Consider the following 22,843-nt stretch of genomic DNA (forward strand, 5'->3'; position numbering starts at 1 on the left):
TGTTCTACAGATTGTTCAATAAGGTTTACCATTATGGAATTGTGTTTGCCATTACTAATCCCAACAGTGCACATAAAGCAATTTTAATAGACAATTCTTAGAAGCACATGAAGTATGTTCAAAATGTTAACACGTGTTATTACTGATGTGTCCGTAGCTATCAGTTATTTACAGTAATTACAAGATATCATTAATCTAAATTAAATTACAATGCAATATATGGTATCCTTTCTGTAAATCACTTGCTTCTGAGCCAAAACAAGCAAGCTCTGCATTCTTCTAGGGAAAGTACATTTTCAGTGAGATATAGAAACATGACCATAATCATTTGATGTTATTAAGACGACCATTGTTAAAGACACAAATTTAGATTTAAAGCAAATCTGGAAACAAGCCATTGCTTTTCATTGAAGCCACTCTAAATTAACCAAAATATTTTTTTTTTTTTAAAGAGAGAGTTGTTGGACCAAATCAGTCAAATTTGGCTGCTGTTGTTGCTGTCTGTGGTTAACATCACTGTCACATAATTTCCAAACTCTTCTCCTTTCAGACAGAGTCAATCAATTTTAAAGTGTGACAGTTGAATTTGGACAGTGAAATGAATGAGGTTTCCATATACCCGTGCTTGTTTAGACTTCCTACAAGTTTTGTGGAGAATTTGCTTAATGTCTTTTTAGAAGTATAACTAGTGATGCAGTGGGAATTATGTGTATGTGTTGGGGCTGTGGAACCAAACACCTATGATTTTGTGTTTTTTTTTTTTTTTTTTCCCTCTTCAGCTCAGCATAATGATAGATTCAGGATATGTTGGCCTGCAACCCTGGTAAACAGTCATGTAGATTTCCTATGAAAAAGAAGCAAGTCAGATCATCTTAAGAACAGTCTTCTCTTATCACTAGTTACATAAAATGGCATTGTTTTCAAGATGGACCAGTTTTCAAAACAGAAGTGGTATAAACGAGAAAAAAAATAAAAGTGGAAAAACAGAACAGAAAACAGAAGTAGTATGTGACTCTGACTCGGATATGTAGTTTGGCTACATGGAAAGTCAGAAGAGAAAAAGGTCAGCAGGGAGGTCTGTTCATACAAAGGCTACTGAGGGTTGCTTTGAGTCTGGGTCTGTCACATCTCTCATGCTTTTTCTCTGATTCTTACACTTCACAAAATCTCAGAATGGTTAAGGTTGGAAGGAACAAGTGGATGTCATCTGGTCCGACCCCCCTGCTCAAGCAAGACTATCTAAAGCAGGTAGCCCAGGACCATGTCCAGGTGGCTTTTGAAGATCTTCATGGAGAGAGACTACACATCCTCTCTGGGCAACCTCTGCCAGTGCTCCACACTTGCACATAAAGTAGTGCTTCCTGATGTTCAGAGGGAGCCTCCTGTGTGCCAGTTTGTGCCCATGGCCTCTGGCACCATCCTCTTTGCACCTTCCCTTCAGGTATCCATACACATTGATAAGATCCCCCCTGAGCTTCCTCTTCTCCAGACTGAACAGTCCCAGCCTGTCTTCACAGGAGAGGTGCTCCAGTCCCTTGGTCATCTTGGTAGCCTTCTGTTCAAATCTCTTCCAATATGTCTAGGTCTCTGTTGTACGGAGGAGCCCAAAACTAGACCCAATACTCCAGGTATGACCTCACCAGTGCTGAGCAGAGTAGAAGGATCACCTCTCTTGACCTGCTGGCAATGCTTTGCTTCATGCAGCCAAGAATACTGTTAGCCTTCTTAGCAGCAAGGGCACATTGCTGACATGTTAAACTTGTTGTCTACCAGGACTCCTAGGTAGACACCTGCTTTCCATTTGGGTGCCCCCGAGCATGTACTGGTACCTGAGGTTGGTCCTCCCCAGGTGAAGACCTTTGCACTTCTCCTTGTTGAACTTCATGAGGTTCTTGTCAGCCTACCTCTTCAGCCTGTCAAGGTCCCTCTGAATGACTGTGCGTCCCATTGTGAGTCAGTCACTCCCCCCCAAGTTTCATCTCATATGCAATACTTACCAGTATATATTTCAGGTTTGCAGCCATGGGCAGCTGGTGGTACCAGCTGAAAAGGGCTGAAGCAGATGCATGTAACAGGAGGAGGGCTAGGAAGTATATGTCTGAGATATTTCTTACTTCCGCTGAACACAGATCAAACAGTCCATCTATCCTTTTGTCCTTCACCCTCTTCTTCTGACCTGGTAACTAAGAGCATAATCATTGTACAGTTTGGGGGCAATATGCTTGCATGATTATTGTCCTTAAATTTGACACCCCTATGATGTAAATTATAACTTTTTGAATAATCTATATTCAAACTGATATGTAATGCTAGTGTCCTGTTGCCATCTTACAGCACTAGCTTTAAAAAAAAAACAATATTTTGTGGTGGACACATTAAACGTAAATGTATAGTACACATTTTTCATTCAGATTCAAGCAGAAATACAAGCGATCATACTAATACCAGGAATTCAGTGTTTGTAGATGTTTAATTTTAAATACATTGAAAATGTTGATGAAGTATTTTAGTATTTAGTATTTCAGTGATGAAAGGAAATGAGTTGTGTGTTACATTTATTAAAATGAATAGTCAGCACTGTGTCTGACTGGATTTAAGCCACCTGCTTTCTGTCAGTGCCCACATTTCAGGCACTGGTACAAGGTAGCTTTCTGTGCATATTTTCTTTGTGATATGATTCTTAAAGAGGTTGTCTGTTGATGAAAACTTGGAAGCTTCTGATTCAGCATTTCACTTTCCCCTTAAAAAGACAGTTTTATTCACAGATTAATCTATTCATATATTAATATATATTAAAATACAAGGAAAATTCCTAAAATGCAGGAAAAGCAGTGATGCAACACAGATGAATATATGCAAATGCAGCAGCAAATACATGTAACTGAAATGCTAAAACTGTATTTGGGAGATGATGTCCTTAATATAAAACTGTATTAATTCAGTAAATGAATACAGTGGGCTGGACCCGCTTCACTGAGCAGGAGGCAAAATTACAGAAAAAAGTCATTGTGAAACTGGGTCAGTGGAGCTTTATGAAGCTTAAAAACGAGCCATAGAACTGAATTTAAAAGATCCTTAGTACCTAGTTTCAGATTCTGGTATTTGAATCTTAATTCCAAATTCAGGTCTCCATTTCTCACTATCTGACAACAGGGCTGAAAAGATGCAAAGTTGTTTCAAAGAAAAGGATTTCTGAAATAACGTAGAGATCCCTGGAAGCCAGGTTGAGTACGACTTAAAAAAATACTGTCTTTAGACAGCTGAGATTTTAATGTGTGTTTTTTTGTTTTATTTTTTTATTTTTTGAAGCCATTAATAGTGGACTGGATGCTGGAATGGGAGAAATAATATGACTGTATTTTATTGATGGAGGTAAATAACAGCAAAACAGAGTTTTCTGCACTTTCTGTGGTACCAGATTTTGTGTCAGAGCATTTATGTCTGTGCAGGTGTCCTTCACACAGTTCTCATTATACAAGTTCTCCTATTCACAGAAATGTAGGAAACCATATACAAGTGGGTAAAAGCTAGGTATGAGAAAAGACTTCCAGAATAATGAAAGGGATTGTTTCATTAGAGGAGATCCGAGGGGATGTTTCTGTCAACTGTCGATGCACTGCAGAGGTCTGAGTCAGAGGTGCCCATGTGGAGATGCTGAAGGTCAGGCAGCTCTGCCTGCTCCTACCTGTAAGCAGCCAAACTCTGATAAGGGCCTGAGCTGGGCTAAATCACCTCTGTAGCACATATTCTGATTATTATTAATAAATATTTTTTTGGTGTTATTTGTGTCAAGTACAGGTCTGAGATTAATGCAGATGCCACAGGAGTGTAAATGTGTCACACGTTGCTTACTGGTATTTCTGTTCTGTGCTTGGGTAGGATCTCTCTTTATAAAATATATCAGGTAACTCCAGAGAAGCAGAATTTGAACAAACCGGTTTTGACATGAGAAAAATGATTGCAAACATAGGGGGAAAAAAGAAGAAAAGAAAAAAGGAATTGGGCCAGAAATTAAGTGGAAGAGTGATGTTCTGGAACGACGTTTTAATGAGAGAAGGAACAAAAGCTCAAGCTTTTGAAATAGTGACTCATAATAAGAAACTGGACTTGGTGTTCAAGTGCATTCCTTCCAGACTTGTGACCCTTAGCAACCCGTGTGTAACTAAACTTTGCACACAGTGAATCCCAGACTGACCAGGCTGATAAAATAAGTCATTAATATTTTACTGCCCTGGCGGTGATGTTTGTGAAAGAGGACAGCTGAGCTGAGCGAGTGCAGCGGTGCTGCTCAGTGCAACTGCCCACTGATGGTTCTGGAGGCGCCTAAATGTGCTCAGTGAAAGGATGAGTGGTTTTAGCTTCAACATGTGCCTCTGCCAGGAGGGGTAATGGGTTACTCAAAAAGTGAGAAGCCTTTTAAAAATCATGCTTATTTAAAACACTTTTGATTAAAACAACAGATTATGATTTTGTAAAACAGTATTATTTTGTTTGCCTAAATGCTAATTACATTATGTAATTTTTTGCTATTTGCTATGTCTTGCAACTAGTTTCCATGTAGGATGCTTGTTGGGTTGTGGATTTTCTGTTGTTATTTTTTCTCCTCCCAAAAATGGAGGCATGCTGGATTATAGGGAGATCGACGCTGGAGCAATTGGAACTGCCATCTGAAGAGGTTGTGGCAGCAGTACTGATGCTGGGTACATGTGAAATAAATAGCCTCTTCTGGGATATTTTTCTGCCTTGAGAGAAAGATTGTAGGGCATGCCTGGTTTGTTTTCTATTAACAAAGCAGTGCTTTAGCTTCTCATATTTTGCTGTGCCTATTGTCCTGGACAACAATAGCCATTTTTCACTTTAATGAGCACTAAAACTCTTGCCAGTTTTGTTTAAAAGAAGGAAAATCTTGAAAATAACTTCACGTAAGAAGTGAAGATTCAATATGAGTCATTTTATATTTACGTGCTTTTCTCTTTCGCTGTGGTTAGGTAGATGTTTTATGCATTTAGCTCTTCTCTATTTTAATCTAAGTTTTCTTCAGTTTTCTTAAGTTTCATTCTTTTTCTCCTTTCATATTATATGAAAGATGTGTTCAGTAGCTTTATAAACTAATAATTCAGACTTTCTGCTTACAGTTCTACTATATTTCTAGACAGATAGATGTAAATAGATACCCGGTTTCCTAGTTTTCAAGAGAGGAAAAAATCATATTGAGGATGTAATGATGTTGATTATGTACTAAGTAGGTAGTTCTTTTCAATCTGTTTTTGTAATGCTACTATGATAATCTGATTGTCACGCTGTCAAGGGAAAATAACCTTATAGAAACGTTTTATGTGGTGATTAATGAGTAAGAAACTTTAGGGGACTGAGTTACTTTTACAACTAGAGGTAATTACAATGAATGAATTAATTACATTTAATTAGCTACACGATCAGGGTTCGTGGACATGACAGCAATATATCTATCTGTAGAAACCATCACACAAAGCAATCACAAAATCTGCTCTCAGAATCCATTTTGTATTCTGGAAATGATCTAGTCAGTTTCATTAGCACTACCTCCAGGCTTGATTTCTAACTCTAATCTCAAATATCCTCAGAGTGTCAGAGGCTTGTTGAGACAACATGATCCCTCGCAGTATAAGATTAGAAAAAGCCATTATGCTTCTTCAGTATCTGTGATGGTGTGCTTCCACCCCCCAGCCATTGGTCTGGCCGTTGCACCCCAGGCCTTGCTCAGGCAGATAATGACTACGATGTTGCCAATGGATCATGCACCAAAAAAACAGTATGACTATTAGTCCATCATCTTACCCCATAAATAGTGAGCAGGCCAAGAGACACTGGAGCTTCTCTGCATGGCCCCTGGCTACACAACAGGATCTTCCCTTGGGTCAGGACACCTCTCAAGGTCATGCCTGCTGCAGAGGTCCCGTACTCCTCGAGAGAGATTCCTTGAAACAGATCCTCAGTAAGTGATTAATAGCTGGCTAAACTTCGTGAGCTTAACTAAGAATATATCTTAGTTTGACTGTGCAGATAAAATTCTTAGACCAAGTGTGGGACTAGGAGTGGATGCAGTTGCACCTAAGCTCTTCACCTCTTCCATTCAAGGAGTTCAGAAAGCAAGGGGATCCACTCTGAACCTTGGGACTCAGTCAAAGGGTCTCCCTGACACACCTGACTTACCCTGTCCTCTATGTAGTAAAAAATCAAGTGTGCCTTGCCATCTTGAATCTTGTTAAGTTGCTGTCTTACTTACGATTAAGCTTTGATAGATCACTGCATTATACCAATAAATATGCACAGCTTCTCTCTTACAAGTGAAGTGTATAATTTCATTCCCAGCAGTGTCTACATAAGACCACAGATGGTCGTAGTTGAATATTTCCATGTATCTTGAAATTATTTAACAAATTCAGATGTTCAGATTGTCTTTTGTTCTAAAGACATCTAGTAAGCTATAAAACCAGGAGATGTAGGATGGCTCTCTCTGAGAGAGATAATGAATAATAAATAACGAATAATGAATAATAGTTATCTGGCTACAATAATCACAATAGAATAATTTATTTTTTAATTATTATTATTGTCAAAAGTCTAAGGGTAAAGTACTCAAACTGAGGTTATTAGATTTCAGACCTTCTATATGTAGACTTAAACTAATCAGAGATGAATTACAAAGGTGTTAAATTTGGTCTGTCTTATTGAGTTCACTGGAAGATTTTGTAAGGAGGGGGGAATCATCACATAGTTTGAGGTTTTTTATTTTTTTTCCAAACACCAGGAAGTTAAAATAACAGAACTGGAAAAAGAGATCTTTGTATGGACTGAATAGGCACAAGACCAGAAATCTCCGAAGACCTTTTTGTGTGCAATATCTGGTTTCTAAATACTTTTTTTTTTTCTTAGACTTGATTAGAAAGCAGTCAGTATTTTCATAAATGGATCTCCTGGGACTACAGTATTTGCAACACTCCATAGCTATCTGTGAGGCACTGTTATCTTATTGTAGCATAGTATAGAATGCTGCAGCAGATGCACAAACATAAACCTGATTCTTATCAGAATAATTTATCAGTTGCCAGCTACAATACAAATACAGTTTAATGCTTGCTGCTTTGGTGTAACTATGTACCAGTAGTTACAAGTTAAATACCAAATAAGAGTTTCAAATACTGAATGTATCTATCAGGAGACCTGAGAGAAAGGCTTGAAGCTGCAACAGGGGTGGTTCAGGCTGGGTATCAGGAAGAGGTTTTTCACTGAGCGGGTGGTCGGGCACTGGGACAGGCTCCCCAGGGCAGTGGTCATGGCACTGAGCCTGCCAGAGTTCAAGAAGCGTTTGGACAATGCTCTCAAACATATGATCCTGTTTTTTGGGTGGTCCTTTGGGCACTCAGTTCTTGGATTTGTTGATCCTTATGGGTTCCTTCCAACTCAGATATTCTATGATTATATAATCTATTGATCATATCGATAGGGTATCAAAATTAAGCATAAAATGTAAATAAAATGTTGACTAAATAGCTCTTTTTGAACAATTTTTTATGCCGTTAATGAATATCCAATGGTCTTGAACTAGTAGATTACTGGATTATTAACAGGAGCCATTAGTTCCCTGGGTTTTGTTATTGTTGTTGTTTTGTTTTGTTTTTGTTAGGCTAGCGTTTTTCTTTACTAAATTTATTGAGCAGTGGGAAGTTAATAATAACATCCAGCTAAAAGAATGTATCTTCAGAAGTCAGCAATAATATGGCAGTGACATTAATAACAACTCATTCCTGAAGGTGGTTCTACCCCTTTTCCAATTATTTAGGCCAGCTGTTTTATAAAGAAAAGGAAGTTTCAAAATGTGTGTGGGGGTATATATATATATATCAATTTATCAAGCAAAATCTTAATCATAGCTACGTGTTATTTGTTTATAAGAAAAATAAAAATTCTGACTCCTTGTGGGAAAGAATAAATGGCTGTGAAAAATAGTATCTTTTTTTTAATGAAGCAGATAGGTATTTTGTGTTTTTATATGGCTTCCATTGCCATAAACACTGAGTCATTTCTACAGGGAAATAATTGTGTTTAGTATATTCTATTATGATGATTTTCAAAGAATTTAGTATTTATGTCTCTCTTATTGTAAGAACACAAAAAGAAGTTTGTTAAACAACCAGTATCTCAAGAGTTTGTAATCAGAAGCTCAAATATATTTCTGTATGTCAGCTGAGGGTCTGTAATCCGTGTATACATAAGAATGCATTTTCTTTTGTTTATATTATATAAATTTTCTTTCCATTAAAACAGGCTCCCTAGACTGAAATGAAAAGTATAAAACACTGCAAGGTGAAGATCATGCATCTACACTAGGCATACAGTTCCTGAAAAAAAAGAGATTTCTGTGTTTACATCTAGGGAGTACTCTATGATATGCCAGCTAAAGCAGCCAGGAGAAACTTATTTCAATACCTAGTTATTTTATCATATCTCTGGGAGCTTGGACTGTGATCCACTGTTGCTCATTAATTTCTGATACTTGCACAGTTTCTTCAGTTCAGTGGAGTTTAGTGGTACAGAAGTGTCTTGTAAAATACTGCTTTTGTTGTTTAAAAGCCCAACTTCTGATTGCATATTAAAAAATTATGAAGCAGAAGGGTAGTAAAAGAGGAAGGATATGAAAACAAGGCTGTATTTTGGGCTACAATATTATTTGTATACAACTACTTTTTAGCATTTATATTTATGCTTTGTAAAAGAAGAAAAACAGAAGTATAAAGAAATGTCTCACAATTGAAGTCATAACATCAATTTTACATGCATTTCAGTTTTGAATTATGGACTTCTTATTTTCCTCTTGCTTAGATTTGTCCGTGCAGAGAAAATTGCTGTAAGTTCATCCAGATGTTACTCCATCAATGGACAAATAAAGTCATTCCTATTTATTAACCAGAAGTCAAATTTACAGAGATCTGGGATTGTATATGTATATGAGTATAAGTAAATCTGAGATGAACTATTTTGATTGCTACTGTCTGAGAAATCTCTTCTGTTCCTATAAACAGAACTCTTCTGTTCCTACAGCAATATCTTGGAAATCCCATCTTTAATATGGTTATCCTAAGTTCCAGTTTACATGTGTTTTCCTGTTGGGACTTGCTGAAGATCACAAGTTCAAGTTTATGGTGAAGTAAGAAACAAAAAACAGATATTTGGAATTAAAATCTTCGAACCATGAGATAATAATTTATTTCTGCATAAAAAGACAAGACAGCAGAAGGGATCTACAATCTACAGAAAAAGTGAAGTCATTGGAATTTTAAAACACTGGTCCCAGAAAACAAGGTATGGTATTTCTCTCTGCAAAGGTTATCTCAAGTACTTTTCCCTCCCATTGTTAAGATTCCCGTTTACATCCTTGCTATCCAGTAATGTCTACTGAAGATTTTATACCAAGATCTCAGTAGTACTTGTCTTATGCTTTAAAGATTACCTAACTCAAATCCCTGAATATACTGGTTTTGTTAAATTATTTGAGCCACGTATAACTGCTAAATTTTGCTCCAGGTATTTTTTTTTTCAAAGAAATTTGTCAAATTGTGGGAAGCTACATGTTTTTCTTTTTTCTTTCAAAGAAAGATCATTTTCTGACATTGTAATTCTAGGCTGGTATATGAATAAGATCGTTTAAAAGGAAAATTAGAGTGTTGCAGTCTTTTAGATATTAATCCTATAAAAGCTACTGGTTTGAAGTTTTCCCTGAGTGAATTCTTACTTCTTCCTAACACTGTTTCTCATAAGGGAAAATGAATTTCATACCAAGCAGGCTAAATGTGAAATTCTTTGTTCATTTTTTACTATCAAATTTGTATAGATCTTCTTCCTGACTACAAAAGTTTCTAATCTCTATGCAATACGAGGGCAGGTGCCTTTGGATGGGTAAGTAGAGGTAGGGGGTTAAATGTGCTTTTATGGTCCTGCCAGGTGTGCAACTGTAAGAAGTTAGGTAAGCTTGAGGGGCGTGAGGAACCATTATTTTACAGTAAACGTTAGGCTGATGCTCAGGCATATCTTCCCAGGTGAGGTGTTCGCCCAGGTGCGGGCTGTAGAGCCATGCCTAAAGCCAGCAGTGCTGCACTTGGGGTTTTAGCGGGGCTGGGGGCAGCTTCACAACCCCTTGCTCATCAGGTAGTGCTGACAGACTGACAACATCTTGCCTCTGCGAGTGGAGGGGGCTCTTGCTCTTGTCAAGCTGAAGCTCATCAGGAGCTGCTGTGTTCAAGGGTCTAGCAGGGAGCAAAACACTTCACTTATTCAACAATAGGTGTGTTTTTCCTATGTAAGAGGCAGCGGTTAGGAGATCCTAATGAGCTGGGAGCTCAGCAAGAGGCAGAGTGAATCAAGAGCTCTTGTTTGTCATAGCGGCAGATGTTGCTTCTGCGAGCAGCAGGCATGATTGCTGTCTGGATGGGCTTAAGATGTGACAAGTGTTATCTGGCTGGAAATTTGTCATGCTTGACCCCAAGCAAAGACGGAATAAAGCTTGTCAACACAGATATAGCCTACAGATATGTCCGCCTGCTTACCATCAAAAATCTCTGTGAGCTTTTTATTAAAAACAGAGAATAAGTATTTCAGTTGGTTTGAATCTGGAATGCTAAGTAAGGCTTAGTTGCCTTTAGTAAGTAATAACTCTGGAAGAAATTGGAGTTTTAGGAATATACTTATGTGTTTATTTATAAGCAAGGGCTTTTTATTAGTTTGTTTGGCAATATGAAAACAAAAAATTAAAAATTCATCACAGCTTACCTAACTCAAGGTTTATGTTCTTCGACACTTTTCCTTTCTCTCTCTCTCTTTTTTTTTCTTTTTTTTTTTTTTTTAAGTTCTCTTTAGGACTGTATTTTTTATACTTTTTACTGGGGTAAAAAGCAATAACAAACTAGCTCTAAGTTCAATTAGTTTCATGAGGGAAACTCCAAATTTTTCAAGTGGTGTTGAAGATGTTGGGCACACATTTTAGAAAGTTGATTGAGATATGATACACCTATTATTTCTAGTTATATATCCATAGGCAAAAGACAAAAATAATGGAAGTTAGAAGTACAGCAAAGGGAATACACTGTTTCTTTTACTCCTTCTAATTCTTAACGATAACTTTATATGTTCAGGAGTCCAACACCATTTTGTCAACTGCTCTGAGACATGGCAAGCTCTTATGGACAATTGGATGTGCAGTTCTGTTCAATTCTTTTTATGGCCCTGAGCTCCTGGTAGTCATATGAAAGATACAAGTTCAAGTAAACTCTTTTGAATGAAAACAATGAAAAGGGATAGAGGGACGGAGAAGGGAGACATATTAATCAAAACAAGGTGGGGAACTTGCACAAAAATAAGAGTGATACATTTCGAATCTTGCATTTCAAAGCTGGTAAAATGTTAATGCTCTCTCAGTCTTCCTCTTTAGCCTGCAGTAGCCAGATGTCTGTCCAGACTGAGGTAGAGATCCTGTGTTTTCAGGCAGGGAATAGATGCCATGGTTCCAAGGCAGATTGCTTAGTTCTGTCGAGCCATGTGTCACCTCAAGATCTTCTTCTAAAGTTCCTGGAAGCTCTGATGAATGGAATATCCATCTCCATGTTTAGAGTCAATTAAGGCTATTGTTGTTCCCTGCACTTCTGATTTTGTTCTCCTGTTGTTTTCCAATGTTATTTAAACATAGATCATCTGTGGAGACATCAGAAAAGCTTTGTTTTGGTTGCTTCAGTTTGCCTTCTAGATAGACTTTTTTTTTTCTGGACTTGTTTTACATGATGTATATGACTTGCACAGGACGTCTTTCCTACTGAGTAAGGAAGAAAAGTCACAGTCTTGTCATTAGAATAACAAATCTCAAGGTCATTTCTGAAGTATTTAGATTTTCGAGTGCTCTCATGTGGCTGTCATGAGACGGATATATAGAAAAGTATTACCTATCAGTATTTAGTTCCATCATAATTATTTGATGGCAGAGAAAGAGACTGGCATTCATTGGAAAATTGAAGCTTGAGAAAATATGCAACTGTAAGCTAGATGATAATAGAAATGATGTAGTTTGCCATGTGTACCCAAGAAATTAAAGCATGCTTATCTGATCTCTGTCACTTTTACAGTAACATGGATGTTTGTTTAAAAAGCATGTTGAATATGTTTGTACTGAATAAAGGCACATAAAGTGTCTTATGTTAGAGAGGGATTTGGATGCCTTACAAAATTGATGTCAGAATGCTAAGAATTCTCGTTTCTTGTTGTATGGACAATTTCATGTTCTTTTGTGTATTCATCCTGCTGTACGTATATGCATGTGACATGAAGATGATGTAAAGATTATATGATATCAAGATCATGAAATAGTATCAGTGCCTTACCTTACTGGCTGTTGTCCAAACTAGCAGTAAGCCCTTCACACTACTTAAAAAAAATATCCTGAAATTAATCTCAAGCTACCTATTTATAGATAGATTTCTAAAAATTAATAAGCTACTGGAAAATACATGAAATATGTGAGTCATTAGAGATAGAACTGCAGTATATATTGAAGCTGATATTTTATGTCTACTGCCTTTTATACATGAAGGAAAGAAAATGCTTTTTCTTACATGTCACAGTAGGAATAACTAAACCAGCTGTCCAGTGATGGCTGCTGCTAGGAGAAATAAGTTAATTATTTTGTGATGCTTGTCATAGCTAACACTGAGTGGATTACAGTGCACAAAAGCTAAAAATAACTTGTTCAGGTGTAATAAAGATGAAAGAAATGTCTGGCTATCTGGTTCTAGTGAAGGTTGAATCTCAAAACAATGAGTTTTGAGGTGTTTTCATTTTTAAATGTTGATGCTTTATGGTTGATCTCCCCTGAATTTATCTGATTGTGTTAAAATTAAACTGTATTTCACACACAAATTAGATTGATGATTAAAAGGAAAACTGATGATACAGTCACACACACACACAAAAAAAAAGGACTTATCAGAGGCAGTGTAGAAGGAAAGATCTGGGAAGAGAAGAAGAGGCTTCTTACTGAATATAAGTCCACCTATTGTTGCCATCTGGGGTGGTTTCACACTGATGGCTAGCTAAACTCCATCACACTGCCCTCTCACTCCCTCTTTTCAGAAGAACAGAGGGAGAAAATAAGATTAAAAAAAAAAAAAGCCGTATGGAAGCAAAGATTGAGAAAACAATTATTCTCTACTTCCCACCAACTAGCAGTGTTTGGCTGCGTCCTGGGAAGCAGGACCTCAATACGTGTAGCAAGAGGACAGATGTTTTGATAACAAGAACCCCCCTTCTCCTTCCCCTTTCCCAGCTTTTGTTGCTGACTGTGAACCATTCCATATGGAATATCCCTTTGGTCAGTTTCGGTCAGCACCCTGGTGATGTCCCCTCCCTACCCCTTGCCCACCCACAGCCTACTGGATTTGGGGGGTTTGGAGGGAGTCTTGATGCCGTGCCAGCAATGCTCAGCAAAAGACAAAACATGGGTGTGATACCAAGGCTGTTCTAGCTACATGTGCAGAGCTCAGCACTGTATGGGATGCTGTGGGGAAAGTTAAACCCATGGCAGCCAGGCCCAGTACACCATCAACATAATTATGTCATCTACAGCAGCAGTAACAATAAGTTGTGTTATCGAATATTATAAGGGAAAGTGATGGGTCTTTGTGGAATAGAACCATCTAGGACAAGAGAGGGACTAATTCTCCTTATTTCTGGTTTGAGAGCTGTAGGCAGAGCGATGAGATAAACATCTTGTTTTATGCAACAAAAAAGGTAATTTTTCCCCTTCTCTCTGTTTAATACATCACCAGAGTCTCACAGAGGTACAGATATGTAAGGCTCCCGTAGTGCATTCAGCATTTTATAGAACTATGAAGTTAAATCATTCTGCTGTGTTAAATGCCATGGTATTACAATCTTGAGTAATTTCTGGATGTGTACACTGGTTATGAGAGTGGAGTTTATAATTAAACAACTGTCAAGAAAACTTAAAAAATGCCAGATACGTTGTTTTTCTTTTTTTTTTTGTTTTTTTTTTTGTTTTGTTTTGTTTTTTTTTGTGAAGGCTTCTTGTAATGAGGCTTTTTTAATACATTATTCTCCACCCTTAACATAAGACACAGCAAAATAAATAATAGAGGGCTGAGCTTAGAAAAAACACAATACAAATACAGTAAATCAAGACCAGACTCTAGTTTAAGGCTTTCAAATGTGTCTCAAGAATTGTCCCTGGCTTTCAGAGTGGCACATGCACTTAACCTGAGTGATTTCCTTTTGCAAGCCCCACCAGAGATGTTACAATTGTTCAAAGAATATTGCTGACCAAAAAGAAGAGAGGTCTCTGATACTGATGTCTTAGAAGAACAGCGTTTCAGAGCAAATTGAAACTTCTTGACAAGAGCCTTAGGCTTTGTATTTCAGAGATATTCGAAGTCTGTAAACAACTTACATATGCCACTTGCTTGGTGCCAGATGCTTGCAGCCAGGTTAGTTGAGTTTTCAAAAGCTGTAGGGAAGAAAATGTATCCTGATTTGTTTTCTATGTTCTTGGGGTTTTGTTTTTTGTTTTGTTTTTGTGAATTGTTATTTCTTCCAGTGCTGTTGGGAGGCTGAAAAAAGATTGGTCCATGTGAAGGTTACAAAAGAACACCAGCATGATCCATTATACATTAATTCCTTTAGTTGTTTTCCATAATGAGGAAGCCAATTCTGAAGAAAAAAAAATGCTCTGCCTTAAAAATTAGGAAAACTGACTATTACTGTGAGTGTGGTAGGCTTTGAAAAATAAAAACATATAAATGTGTAGTTTGTTGAGACTGAATTAATTTCTCTTCACAACTTAGTGATTGTGCACATACTGATGAAGGGACTGTTATTATTATAATTTTTTTCAGAAGAATTTGCTATATAGCAATAACCCATACTGACCTTTTGAAAAAACTTATTTCTTTTCCTGAAACGGTCTAACCAGTGTATCCCATGACTATGCAGTCGTGCTTCCATGTGTTCACTTATACTAACAAAATATACTTAGTTATAGATTGTGTAGCAGAGTCCATTAAAGGTTGTACTTAAAAAGCACATACTAGGCATTTTTGTAAGGCAATACTAGATGTCTCATCAACAACATGTACACTTATTTCCTTACAGCCTTTTCATTTAAAGTTTTAATAATTCTCTCGTCAGAAATATTAGTTAGCAGGAAGAAGGATTAGAAGAGTTATTGATAAATGAGCAAGTTCTAGCATTAAATCCAGATTGTACTTTGCACTTGCATTGCTATAAAGAAATAAGTAACTGTCTTCCTCCTGTGCCTTATGACAGCCTTGTGAGCCATCTGTGAAATCTGTTGGTAGACATGCCTTCCCTTGCATCAGTCTTGAAGATAGTCATTTCTAAGAAGTGGTTGACTTTAAAGATCATTTATGTAATACAATTCAGCTTGCTAAAATGTATTTGAAATATGAACCAGTCTGGTGCATAATAGATTTATAATTAAAATGCTGCCCAAGTTAAGCCTTGTGTAAGCTAATTAGACATATTTTGTGTAGTGAGACTATATGTTTTACAACTTAAAAAATTATGAACAAGTACCAGTCTTAGAAAGTGAAAAATGTAAAAGAAGCTTATAATTATTGGGTCAGGCAGGGAGGTTCCCTAAGGTATTATGACTCTTTCCTGACAAAAAAAAATGTTACAATAACATCAGCTTTTAATGTTCAATTTCTTAACTTCCTTGTCCTTCTAACATATAGTTGATCTTCAAGCTCTGTAAATTGCTGTGACTAATGGCAAGAGATCTATTATGTATGGTTCTAATGTATGGTTTGCATATGATCTGGGTCATGGTTTTGTATATTTATGGGAGAAAGGGCAAGACTCTGCTTCTCCTGTTTTTGAACCGTCTCATGCTTGTAATATCTCTGCCATGTTTGTTTTATCTGAAAAGATTTATTTTACTGACAGACAAAGCAAAATAATATACTTGTCCTACCTGCAAAGTGGTATGAGCAAGAGAGTGATGATCAAGTCCTCAATCTCCCATTATGTCATTATGTTGACTGAATGAATAATCAGTTTATTTGCTTATGCTATGATAAGAATTTTATCTGAAACGGTTAGGAACACCAGCTTAAAAGGCAAAAATTAAAAAAAAAAAAAAAAAAAAGGCAGAATGTGTGGTTAACTGTTCCCCCCGCCCTGCCCCCAGGTTAACATTTTATATTTATGGCTTCCGTGAGTTTAGCATAATACTCAATGAATATGAAATGCAAGAAATACATATGATCAATTTTTTTAGGGTCTTTTGAGTCAATAAAGAGTAAGGTATTTTGTAAATAAAGTTAGATTGGTTGCTTAATGCAGTCAAGTCATCCTGCCCCTCAACTACTCTGTGCTGCCTGAGTAGACCTGTCGTGGTCTTCATTCCATGTTCATCTTAGCTTTTTCTGCCATAAAATTGCCTTAGCGTTGAAGAGAGGCAGTTACATTACTGAAACATTCTTTTAGGTCTTAGTGGACTGTAGCATTTTGGGAAGTATTTTATGGCATGTGGTGTGCCAGTGGAGATGGTGTCGTGCTGTTAGGACATTAATCAAAAAATGTTACATTTTTTGTAAGAATAATTAATAATCTATTGGCAGCCTTGTCTTTAAAAACAATAACAATAACAAAACAAAAACATGTGCAATTATAAGCTATATTCACTACTTTCAAAAGTATTATAAAGTTATCAATTCCACATTATAGATACTAATGATTCAGTTATTTGTTTCAAAGCTCAATATCCATCCATTTTAATAGAGAAATTCATTATATGAATCAATTTTTGCTATTGTCACTGTATTTTTAATTGTTTTTGAAAATAGCAGATTGTAATGTTTCAAAAAAGTCATGGTAATAGAAGCACTGACAACAAGGAGTTTGATTACTCATACAATGAAGCTTGATGTGTTTACAAATAAGGTTATATGAAGAGGTGTTTTGTGGTTGCTGTAATTTGTACTCAGGAGCTGAGGAGGGGTCTGTCAGCCTTACATCCTACAATCTGGTGAGGTGAACACATACTTCCAGATACAACAATGCTTGGAAAATGACATCTTGTTTAACACTAATTTGGGTAGAGGATTTTTTGTTTGGTTTGGATTTTGTTTCTTTTGTTTTGTTTTTGTTAGTGCTACAAAGAAGGTTAGCCATAGAGCCCTCAAAGAGGTGTTGGTGAGTCCAGTACCTGGCTTCAGTGCTTTGCTCACCACTACAAGCTGTTTGATGGGTCAGAAGGGTTCCTCAGTGAACTTACTTTGTCATCATCATTGTCTTTTCTTTTAATTTTCTTTGTTGTTTGGGCCGTAGTCTGCTGCCAGGAATGGCACAGGAATAGAACAAAATCCCCGAGGTGTGTATTGATACTGAGGGGAAGTAGTTGTGATTCAGGGACCTTGGGCCATAGTGGACTGTGGAGTTTGGAAAAAACATTCTGTGGCATGTGTCACGTGAAGATACACCACACACATGCTCTCTTGACCATTTTGAACTAAACCACTTTTGCAAAATGGATTGAGATAGTAAGAGACTTGAATCAGATGATCAGGACTGTCCATGTCAATGCTATGTTCCTAAATTTAGGATCTGAGACATTGCAGCTTTGATGTAATGTCTAGTGTCCATATGGAATAGGCTTTTTTTTTTTTTTTTCTGTAGATTGCCCTCAGTCTGTGTTTTAACCAGCCTACATTTTGCAGTGTTGTCACTTACAGAAGAAGTTAGGAACATAATTGTTTATTTTTTTTTATTTTTTGTTTTTAAGGTTTATAGGTACTGGTTTCAAGTGGTCTTGGATACATCATGTTCCTACACATGGAAACATAAAGAAGAATCTAATTTAAGGTTGTCACTGCATTGTAAGATCCTGTGTTTTATAAAAGAATAACTGCTGCATGAAACTATTATTTTTGGAAGAATAGAGAAAATACCCTCCATTAGATTTCATCAGATGCTTAGAGTATTAAGGTATGAATTAAGCTGAACAGAGCTTTTGTGACATTTGTATAAGAGTGGTTTTAATTCAAAAATTCTGAATATTCCTGAAAGTGTATAATATTTTATTATTTTAAATCCTTCTAATCACTCCATCACTGCATCAAGGACTGAAAAAATTAAAAGGTGATGCTTTTATTACTGTGTTCCTGTCAATAGTACTAAACCTACATGAACATAAAATAGTTCACAATACATACAAGTTACTATGCTTATTAAAATGCATCAATTCTATAAGACAACTGTGGAAAAAAATCCAGCTAACATTCAGAACTTTGATGTTTGTATGATTTACATTTGTTAGTGTTTTTATCATTCATGTGCAATTTCAGCTTGCTTTACTTTCACTTACCTAGAGGTGAGGCATCTATAACCTTCAAGTGCTATTTCACCTGTCATTGCTGTCAGAGGAGAAGGGTTTTCCTAACATTAGAGCAAGAGCTGAGATACCTGTGTACGTTCCTTGCTTCCTCTGCCTGAATGTTCTGTCAAGGTTTACCATGTTTCTAGTCTATGTCTGTAGAGGTGACCTATGGACACACAGTACTGTCTACATGACATAGGTGATTGGAAAAGGAAACTCACTTTACTCCTTGTACTTGGATGCCCTCCACTGTAAGAGGCTGAGTGGAAGCTTCAGATTGATTTATAGTTCACAAAACAAGACAAAACATAACAAAGCTGCATCTACAATGTACATATTTACATCCAAATCTCACAGTACTATCAGTACAGTGAAGAAATCTTAGTTATAATGCAAGCCAATCAGTATGTCAATGAGTATTTGAAGCATCTTTTTGTGTTGTATATTAAATTTTCTCATATGTAATATGCAAAGTTTTTTTTCCTCCTTTTGTGAGATAATTGCCTGCTATTTAGCAGATACCAACAAACAGAAGATAGCAACAAATGAGAGAAAATAATATTGATAGTTTTTTTTTTTCTTTTCTTTTCACTGTCATTCTTTAGATTGTGAATTTCACCTAACATTTCCCTACTGTTTGACCTTGGTCAAGACCTGTTGTCTTCCTGTCTGAAGACAGATGTCTTCATACCATGAGCCCTCCCCCCTCTCCTTTCCCTTTCCCACCTTTTATTGCTGAGTGTGACACCACATGGTATGGAATATCCCTTTGGTCAATTTAGGTCAGCTGCCCTGGCGATGTCCCCTCCCAACGTCTTGCCCACCCCCAGCCTACTGGGTTTGGCGGTTTTGGAGAGAGTTTTGGTGCTGTGCCAGCACTGCTCAGCAATGGGCAAAAACATGGGTGTGATACCAGGGCTGTTCTAGGTACGTGTGCAGAGCTCAGCACTGTATGGGCTGCTGTGGGGAAACTTAACCCCATGTCAGCCAGGCCCAGTACACCGCTGTAGGTCCTTGCTGCAGGCAGTGCTGTAGTACACAGAGGCATGCCAAACAGCTGATCATTGGACTCTCCTGGATCCATCAGCTGTTGCCCTGTTGATGTCTTACCCTAACACTCATGGTCTTTTCTGTCCTATATTCCTACACTGTATTTTCTAATCTGATCAATCTTTCTCCCTTACATTTAGACTTGAGGACAGACCTTTATTTCATTTCTTTGCATATTTTAACATGACTCATGAATGCAGAATCCATCTGTACTGCATTTGAAAAGGATTTAATTGTGACAGGAGAACGGACAATCCAGATGTAAATCTACCTGATAGGCTTTAATCTGTAATTGTTTTTTGTGGAAACATTTAGGCAATTTTAGCAAAATGGTGTATAATAAAGCAGTCTATTCAATTCTTTATGTAACTTTACATTTACAACCATTTAACTGCAATAAGGTTGTCATAGCTAAAATTTTGCTTCACATAGCTAAATGAAAAAATAAAATTAAACCTGTGTTTCAACAGTGGACATTAGAAAATGCTGTAGTAGCATCTCCTAGGACATGTATATTGAACTTTTCTTTTCAGTTTTGCAAAGTTTAAATATTACCTGTCCTAAGTTGCTACATGTTTCCTGTTACCACAAGCAAAATCTTCTTTTCCAGATCTTCAGGTCACTGTATGTTTACTTACTGCTGGAAAGATATTGTCACTTGGAATCCAGCAGTCATGTAAAGATAGGATAAAAAAGCTTAGTTCTCTAAGCGAGTGTATGAAAGAAGAATTTATGACCTTCAGTCTTTATTTTGACAGAGATCAGTCTGTGAGATTTGATGCATTCAGTTTGTAATGGTTTTATGTGCCAGGAGTTAGGATCAGTATGCCATTTACAGTACCAGTATGAGCCTTCAAATGTAAGTTTGTGATAGGAAGCTGAAATAAAGCATTGATTTTCATTGTGTAGAGATTATGCATGGTGAGTATAACCTACAGAAGTGCTGCAGAAGCTTTAGCTTGACAGAGCTAATAATGACAGAGGAAAAGCTGTGAGCTAAATGTTCAGTGGGGTATTGTATATTTTTCATTTAAACAGTCTGAATGCAGTTCATATGTTAATGTAAATGAATATTTTTAATAGACCAGTAAGTACTGTTGAAAAAAACAAGAGTACCTTGAGGCACATGGTCTGTGTCTCTAAGAAAAGTGGAGCAAATTCCTAGCAATAACACACATAAACAATGGTTGTTTATTTTAGTCTAACTATGTTAACAGTTGGATAGCTTACAAGAAGTAGTGTAGTTATTATCTAGAGATGTTTTAGCTGGAGGTGGAGGTAACTGTGATTTTTACTCACTGGAACACAAATAGAAATAGTACTCAGTAGGGTCAGATGGGACATAAAACATGAAAAATCCATTTTGACTTAGAATCCATGTGAAGACTTTTGTCAGAAAGAAAGCAACCTACAAGCCCTAGTAGAGACCAAAACAAGACCACCATAGCCTTCCATCCTGTTATAGAATCTAGATAGGGAAATAATTGAACACTTATAGTCTATAGGAAAGATGAACATATGCTCAAACAAGATTTCCCAGCTTCACTTACCATATATCTCATGTAAACAGAATGTTATACTTTTCTTCACAAAGGGGGGACTTACTAGTTCTGAACTATTTTAAAAGTTGTTTTATTTAGCAACCATAGAAGTTGCTACACGTAAAACTGTACTGTATCAAACCTGAAAAGAATGTAGATTAATACAGACTAACCAGCCAACTAGTGATGTGATGCACTCCTTCATCTGAGGACTAAAATGAAAACTAATAATCTTAGTGAAATGATATAATCTTAGTGAAAAATGAAAACAAATATATCTAATAAAATATAAACTTACTGGCCGTGACCAATAAGCTCTCAAACTCATCTACTGGCTTATATGCAACTATGTTTCTAGAAATAAAGGGGAAGTTCAGGTTGGAAATGAGGAGACATTTCTTCTCAGAAAGAGCAGTCAGGCACTGGGACGGGTTGCCCAGGGAGGTGGTGGAGTCACCGTCCCTGGGGGTGTTCAAGGAAAAGTTGGACGTGGTGCTTAGGGACATGGTTTAGTGAGTGATATTGGTGGTAAGGGGATGGTTGGACCAGATGATCTTTGAGGCCTTTTCCAACCTTAATGATTCTATGATTATGAAATGGTGCTGAATAAGGATACTGAGCCCTTCTTTTTCTCCATTGCCTCTTCTTTGTATTATAGCATATACATATAATTCTGTAATAGATGATACCTGAAGTACATATTAAAGTATCTACGGACAGCAATCTAATTTCCCGTTGTTCTTACAGAATGTGGCAGCAGCTCATTTTATTTGCTCATCTATTTTATGTGACTTTATGGTAACAGAATTAGTATTCTTATGTATCTGTCATTAAAAAGATGTAAAAGACCCTTAGCCAACTGTTAGCATGTTCATCTGTTACTACAGTGGTAATCAAGTGATGGCAAATACAAACAACCCATGCCTTCAGGATGTCATTATTTTTACTAGGCTACAGGTTATTTCCAAATGATAACTCTTTTTATTATTATTATTATTAATAGCATGTTTAAAATTAGGTTCTTTTGATTTCCGTAAACTGTACTTGTTTTAAATCAGGTGTGAGTAAAAGAGAGAAATAAGTACAACAGTGTTGAAATCAAGTTCACAGAAATACTGTTGTAAAGTGTTTTAAAATGTTGTGTGTGTTGGCTCAATTAATTTACTGTCATATTAATTGTCATATTGCTATATAATAATTGCTTTAAAATATAGTAATTACAATAAATTAAAATGTAAAGATATCTTTGCTAAAAGGTCACAGCACTACCTGCAGTTCCCAAACAAAGAAGAGACTGTTAAATTTCCAGCTTATACTTCAGGTTTTATAACCCAGTGATTTTTATGATAAATGCAACATATATCCCAAGGTGCTTAAGTGACCATTGCTGTATTCTTCAGAAGATGCTGGACTACAAGCAATATATATTAGCAAACAGCTGTTTAATGGTTGGCATGCTTCCAAAAATGCTTTTGTTTATGCAGTTAATGCTTTCTTAAACCATATTTAGGGACAATCAAGGGACTAGCATAGATCAAGTGCTGTTCCTGATAGCCAGCATTGATAAGGCCCTCTGTTCTGAAACTGAAGAGATTTTAACATTTTGCATGTAAGCTATACTACTTGCTCCCAGTGCCACAGAACAGGCTTTGGCACATCTAATTTATCAGAACTTGTGTAAACACAGAGTCCTAAACTGAAATGTTTCCAGAATTACTTGTGTGGTCTTAGGAAGCGTTGAAAATAATGGTGAATATAGAATTTCACTGTACAACTCCTTGTCCAGATTTACCCGCTAAATTAGAAGCTGTTCAGA

General features: G+C 36.7%; 1 protein-coding gene across 6 annotated transcripts in view; it reads left to right on the top strand.

The window, feature by feature from the left end:
• SNTG1 (syntrophin gamma 1) overlaps nucleotides 1–22,843 on the top strand; it is a 359,885-nt gene that overhangs the window by 75,908 nt on the left and 261,134 nt on the right. For 5 of the 6 annotated variants that reach the window (XM_080578709.1, XM_080578710.1, XM_080578711.1 and 2 more), the window contains one exon: nucleotides 9,063–9,342. The exons of the other annotated variant lie outside the window; for it this stretch is intronic. The gene's annotated coding sequence lies outside the window, so the exon portion shown is untranslated. The remainder of the gene's footprint in view (nucleotides 1–9,062; nucleotides 9,343–22,843) is intronic. 6 annotated transcript variants of the gene reach the window in all.

Source organism: Anser brachyrhynchus (assembly GCF_964034855.1).
Source record: "Anser brachyrhynchus genome assembly, chromosome: 2".
NCBI lineage: Eukaryota > Metazoa > Chordata > Aves > Anseriformes > Anatidae > Anser > Anser brachyrhynchus.